Source organism: Equus asinus, chromosome 10 (assembly GCF_041296235.1).
Source record: "Equus asinus isolate D_3611 breed Donkey chromosome 10, EquAss-T2T_v2, whole genome shotgun sequence".
In the NCBI taxonomy this organism is placed as follows: Eukaryota; Metazoa; Chordata; class Mammalia; order Perissodactyla; family Equidae; genus Equus; species Equus asinus.
The window spans coordinates 45,067,788-45,074,533 of record NC_091799.1 but is presented as its reverse complement, the minus strand read 5'-3'; positions in this window follow the sequence as shown (position 1 = coordinate 45,074,533).

Sequence of the window (6,746 nt, the reverse complement as noted above, 5' to 3'; positions counted from 1 at the left end):
ACTTGACATGGAGAGATTCAAGGGAAAGCAGGGAGGTCTCCAAGATAACTTCATGCTCTGGAAATGCTGATATGTTCCAATAGTTTGAATCTGATATTCCATGAATATAGACAGAGGACTGGTTCCAAAAACCCACAGTGGATCACAGCTTCTGGAAATCTAGTTATCTTAGGTAACGAAAGCAGTGCTTTTTTTTTTTTTTTATCATACTACTGGATCACCTTTCCTCTGGGTTAGTGTCCACATCGGAATTAGTGGACATTAACAGTCCTTGAGCCTTTTGGCTGAGCTGCTAGATACATCACCCAGACTAACATCCTGTCACTGATTATGCTCCCCAAGTAATTTAGTCTAACTCTCTCTCGCATTCTAGATCTTTTTCTACACCACACTAATGCATGACTTTTCATTTCAGCTTGATCTCTTCTAATGATGAAGAGCTCACTACACTCCCAAACAGTGTACTCCATATTTAAAGAGCTCTGGAGTATCAGAAAATTCTTCTTCACATTGAACCAAGCAGGCAGCCTTCTGAATTTTTCTCATTCATGTGATGGTTGTTCGGCTTTCCTCTGGAATTGCATTGAATTTGTGGGAAGTCATCAGTTCTGTAAGCCCAGAGACTTGAGCTGTATTCTACTTTACCTTCTAATCTGCTGTGTAGACTTCAGTACTTTCTTTCCTCAATTAGACCCTCAGGTTACACTATTCTGTCCTGGGATTGGAAGAGATCAATGATGTTCCAACTCGTTAAGAAAGAGAACTTTTGTTTTCTTAAATTCAGAACCCTCAGATATAAAGCAGAGCTTCTCTTATTGAAGTGGGCAAGGAGGGCTCAGAAAGTCTGGGCTGCTTAGTGATGCCAGGTCACAGCGATTCACAGCTCCAGATATCATTTATGTCATTGGTAATATAAATGGTGTCCTCTGGAGTGTAACTCTGGGACAACTCCAGCTATTTCCATGGCTACAGTGCAAATGATGCTCCCTGGAGTTGTACAAGAAGAGGATCTGCAACCCTGGGACCATCGAATTTATGAGGATGTCTCTGAAATTGAGTTCACGAAAAGAGACTGAATAGTTTCATAGGCTTCTTGCCATCTAGGTTTTCTGACCCAGGAAGAAGGGCATCTGCGTGGCTCTCAATCTTTGTGATACTACATAAATTCCTTTATTTATTCTCTTTCCAAGCCCCACCCCCTTTAAAAAATCCTCAGAAGCTGGAAATGTTACTGTGCTAATAAAAGGTTGAGGATTATTTTTATAAGAACTCTCACTTACCTTATTCAGGAACTTACTGAGAATGGGTCCCTATGGCTTAGAAACAGTACAGGAGCCAGAAGTAGCAACACTAGTTTTAAAGGTCCAGGCTAAGATGTCCACTTCTGATTTGAAGGAGAGATGAAAGCCAATTCTTCCCTCTCTGACTTAATTCTGTGTTTTAAGCAAAATAACGAAAGGAGCCACCAGTGCATGTAGAAGGCAATTTGAAATCAGTATAATTGGGATTATTGTGTCCCCTGAAGTGATTAAAAGTTTGGAAATGGAACCATCAGGAAACTTTTTATACCTCTGGGACAATGTCCCCAAGATCCAATTAGGCTGAAAGCACTCCAGGAAGGCTTCTTTTTTCTCTTTCTTTTGTTCCTACTGGAACTTTCCACTCCCTTAGGCTACTGAATAATATCAGGGGAAGCATTTCTGTATCCTGATTGAATTTCTACAAACTTCAAAATGCTTAAAATTCTTGAAAAGAGCAGCTGGGAAGATAAGAATTATTTAGGAACATCCTAGGTTCACAGCATTACAGAACCAGCAGCTGTGGGCGCAATGCTTCTAAACCAAGTGTTCAAGGGCATGGCTGTGGACACTTGGGGGAACTCCCACCTAGAGCGCTGGGGAGACTTCAAGGAGGAGGCAGCTTCTAGCCAGGCTTTGAACAATGGAGGAAAAGTTACACATGAAGAGACAGGCAAGGGATGGGAGAAAGGGGAATACCATCATGGGGACAGAGCTTGGTACAGATCTTGGGCTTGAGTATTTATTCAATATTTTCAACAAGCCATTTGTTTGAAAAGCATCATGGAATAAGAGGTACAGTACAAAACAAAGTCCAGGGAAGACATTCTATGTTGGCGGAATCTGGAATGTGGTAATAGCCTTTAAGATGGCCCCCAATGATTCTTTCCTAGTGGTATTCATGACCTTATCGTAACCCCTTCTGTTTAGTAACTTGTTTCTAACCAAAAGAATACACTCTCTTGCTAGGTTTGATGAGGCAAATTGCCAGATTGGAGAGGCCCATTTGGCAAGGAACTGAAGGAAGTTGCTGGCCAACAAACAATGAAAAACTAAGGTCCTCAGACCAATAAACCTCAAGGCACTGAATCCTTCCAAAAACTATGTAAGGGAGCTTAGAAGTAAACCCTTTCCCAGTCTAACCTTCAGATGAGATCCCAGCCATAGGCAATGTCTTGATTGCATCTTGTGAAAGACCCTGGAGCAGAGGACCCAGCTAATCTCTGCTCAGCAGATTCCTGACCCACAGAAACTGTCAAACAATATATTTGTGTTCTTCTAAGTTACTAAGTTTTGGAGTCATTTGTTTTGCAACAACAGATGAACAATACATGGAAAATGGTTATGAGCTGTGAGGAAGAAGCTAGAGAAAGGAAGAGGTGACACGTCTGGAAAAAAGTGGTCTGGTTAAGGAGAACCCTCTACTTCCCCAAAAGTCTGTCCTATTGCCAGAGGAAATTTGTGACCAGATTTTTCTCATTCTGGATCAAAGCCTGCCTATCTCCCTGCAGCTCTACCCTAGGGTCTCACTTAGCTCTTGAGGGCTATGCAGGACATCGTTGCTTCCTCTTTTGTGTATCAGCCCTTCAAGGATAGGAAGACAATAAATCATTATAGATATGCTCAGTTACACTAAATATGTGAGCCTGAACCAAGCACAACATTCCTCCTACAGTAACCCAACAAATAACTAACAGTAACTAAACAGTAACTCAATAAATAGATGATGAAATCATGACCAAAATCTGCCCTGGCAAACCAGTCTCTGCCGTCAGCCCCAGAGGCACAAGGAATCTTGGGCCCTCAGATGATCTGCTTGTGAGAGGAGCTTTTCACTATTATTTAGAGCAAAGAAACAATAACAAATACAAAAACAAGCCCTCAATAGAGTACACCTTCCTTTTGTATTGAGTCTGATAGAAAGTTCACCAGACAAGTTTGTGGCGTGCCAATAGCAGTCATTACAACAAGTCCATACCTTTAGACAGACACACAGATAGATAGATAGACAGTTGTCCACTTTTTTGGGTATAATTTACTCAGCGAAATGCATCAGTCTTAGGTGTATCATTATTAACATTCTCATACAAGTCTTTCAACTTCTCTTGGCTAAATACCTGGGAATGGGATTGCTAGGTCACAATAGAAGTAAACACTCAGTTTTATAAGACATGAACAGATCTTTTGCCAAAGTGTTTGTACATTTTACTCCTATCAATACTGCTTTAGAGTTCTCATTGCACCACACTCTTGTCAACATTTGGTGTTGTCAGTCTTTAAAATTTTAGCCTCCCTGGTTGTTGTGTAGTGGTATCTCATTGTGGTTTTCATTTGTGTTTTCCTGATAACTAACAATATTGAACACTTTTTCATGTGCTTATTAGTCACTCATATATCTTTTTGAATTATTTGTTCAAATATTTTGTCCATTATTATACTTTTTTCTTGTTTTTTTTTTTTTAAGTACTGGGTTGTAAGAGGTCCTTATATATTTTAAATACAAATCCTTTGTCAAGTATGGGTACTGTGAACATTCTCCCAGTCTGTGGCTTGCATATTCATTTTCTTAATAGTGTCTTCTGCTGAGCAGATGTTTTAAATTTTTATGAACTCTATTATATTTTTTCTTTTTATTTATTACTTTCTATATCCTCTCTAAGAAAGTTTTGCCTACTCCCAGCAAAGATTTCTTTTATGTTTTATTATGAAAGCTTTATAGTTTTAGCTTTTATGTTTAGGTCTATGATCCATAGTGAATTAATTTTGTTTATTGAAGTATAATTGACATAAAATATTGTATTAGTTTCAGGTGTACATCATAGAGATTCAATGTTTATATACATTATGAAATGATCACCACAATAAATCTAGTTTACCATCTGTCACCATACAAAGTTATTACAATATTATTGACTATATTCCCTAGGCTGTACATTACATCCCCATGATTTATTTATTTTGTAACTGGAAATTTTCACCTTTTAATCCCCATCACCTACTTCACCCATGCCCTAACCTTGGTAAACCACCAGTTTGTTTGCTGTATCTATAAATCTGTTTCTCTTTTGTTTTATTTGTTCGTTTTATTTTTTAGATTCCACGTATGAGTTAAATCATACGGTGTTTGTCATTCTCTGTCTGACTTATTACACTTAGCCTAATACACTTTAGGTCCATCCATGCTATTGCAAATGGCAAGATTTCATTCTTTTTATGGCTGAGTAATATTCCATTGTATGTACATATGTATACCACATCTTCTTTATCCATTCATCTATTGATGGACACTTTGACTGCTTCCATATATTGCTATTGTAAATAATGTTGTAATGAACATAAGGGTGCATATATCTCTTTGAATTATTGTTTTTTTCTTCAAATAAATACCCAGAAGTGGAATTCTTGGATCATATGGTAGTTCTATTTTTAATTTTTTGAGGAACCTCCATACTGTTTTCCATATTGGCTTCACCAATTTACATTCCTACCATAGTGTATAAGGGTTCCCTTTTCTCCACATTCTTGCCATCATTTGCTATCTTTTGCCTTTTTGATAATAGCCATTCTGACAAGTGCGAGGTGGTATCTCATTGTGGTTTTGATTTGCATTCCTCTGATCTGATGTTGAGCATCTTTTCATGTACCTATTTGCCATCTGTATGCCTTCTTTGGAAAAATGTCTATTCAAGTCCTCTGCCTATTTTTTAATCAAGTTGTTTGGTTTTTTAAATATTAAATTGTGCAAGTTCTTTATTTTTTGCATATTAACCTTTTTTCAGATATATCATTTGCAAGTATCTTCTCCCATTCAGTAGGTTGCCTTTTCATTTTGTTATGGTTTTCTTCACTGAGTGAAAGCTTTTTAGTCTGATGTAATCCCATTTGTTTATTTTTGCTTTTGTTACCCTTCCTGAGGAGACCAGTCCAAGAAAATATTGCTAAGACCAGTGTCAAAGAGCGGACTGCCTAATTTTCTTCTAGGAGTTTTATAGTTTCAAATCTTACATTCAGGTCTTTAATCCATTTTGAGCTGATTTTTGTATTTGGTGTAAGATTGTTGTCCAGTTTCGTTCTTTTGCATGTAGCTGTCCAGTTTTCCCAACATCATTTATTGAAGAGACTGTCTCGTCTCTTCCCCATTGTATATTCTTGCCTCCGTTGTCATAGATTAATTGACCATATATGCGTAGGTTTATTTCTAGGCTCTCTATTCTATTCTATTGATCTGTATGTCTGTCTTTGTGCCATACACTTTGATACTATAGCTTTGTAGGATAGTTTGAAATCAGGGAGCACTGTTTTGGGTAGTAGGGACATTTTAACAATATTAATTCTTCCAATACATGAGCGCAGTATCTTTTCATTTATTTGTATTGTCTTCAATTTATTTCATCACTGTCTTATGGTTTTCAGAGTATAGGTCTTTCATCTCTTTGGTTAAATTTATTCCTAGGTATTTTATTCTTTTTGATGCAATTGTAAATGGGATTGTTTTCTTAATTTCTCTTTCTAATACCTTGTTATTAGTATATAGACATGCAAACAATTTCTGTATATTAATTTTGTCTCCTGAAACTTTACTGAATTCCTTTATTACTTCTAATAGGTTTTTGGTTGAGTCTTTAGGGTTTTCTATATATAGTATCATGTCATTTGCAAATTGTGGCAGTTTTACTTCTTCCTTTCCAATTTGGATGCTTTTTATTTCTTTTTCTTGCCTAATTGCTACTGCTAGGACTTCCAATACTATGTTAAATGAAAGTGGTGAGACTGGGTATCCCTGTCCTGTTCCTGAATAGTGAATTAATTTTTGATTTTTTTCCTAATTGTTTTATCAATCACTGAGAAAAGGATATGAAAATCTCCAATTCCAACTGGATCTATCCCTCCAATTATGTCCATTTTCACTTCACATTATTTTGAGGCTTGGTTACTAGGTGAATACATGTCTATGATTTTTGTGTCTTCCTGATTAATTGACACCTTATCATTATGCTATGTTCCTCTTTATCTCTGGTAATATTCTTTTTCTTTAAGTCTGCTTTACCTGATATTAATATAACCCTCCAGCTAACAGTTTGTTTGATATATTTTTCTATCCTTTTACTTTCAACTATATGTCTTTATATTTAAAATGCTTCTTTTAGACAGAATAGAGTTGAGTTTTGCTTTTTTACCCAGTCTCTCTCTTTTAATTAGTATGTTTAATCCATTTATACTTAATGTAATCATTAATTAGCTGGCTTTAGATTTACTATTTTGTTGTTGTTTTCTATATGTCTCATCTATTTTTTTGTTCCTCTGTTCCTCCTTTCCTGTAGTCTCTTGGGTTAATTGAATAGTTCCTAGAACTAACTCCTTTTTTATTTTTAATTTTTTTGTGAGAGATATTGGCCCTGAGCTAACAACTGTGCCAATCTTTCCTCTGTTTTGTATGTGGGTCACCAC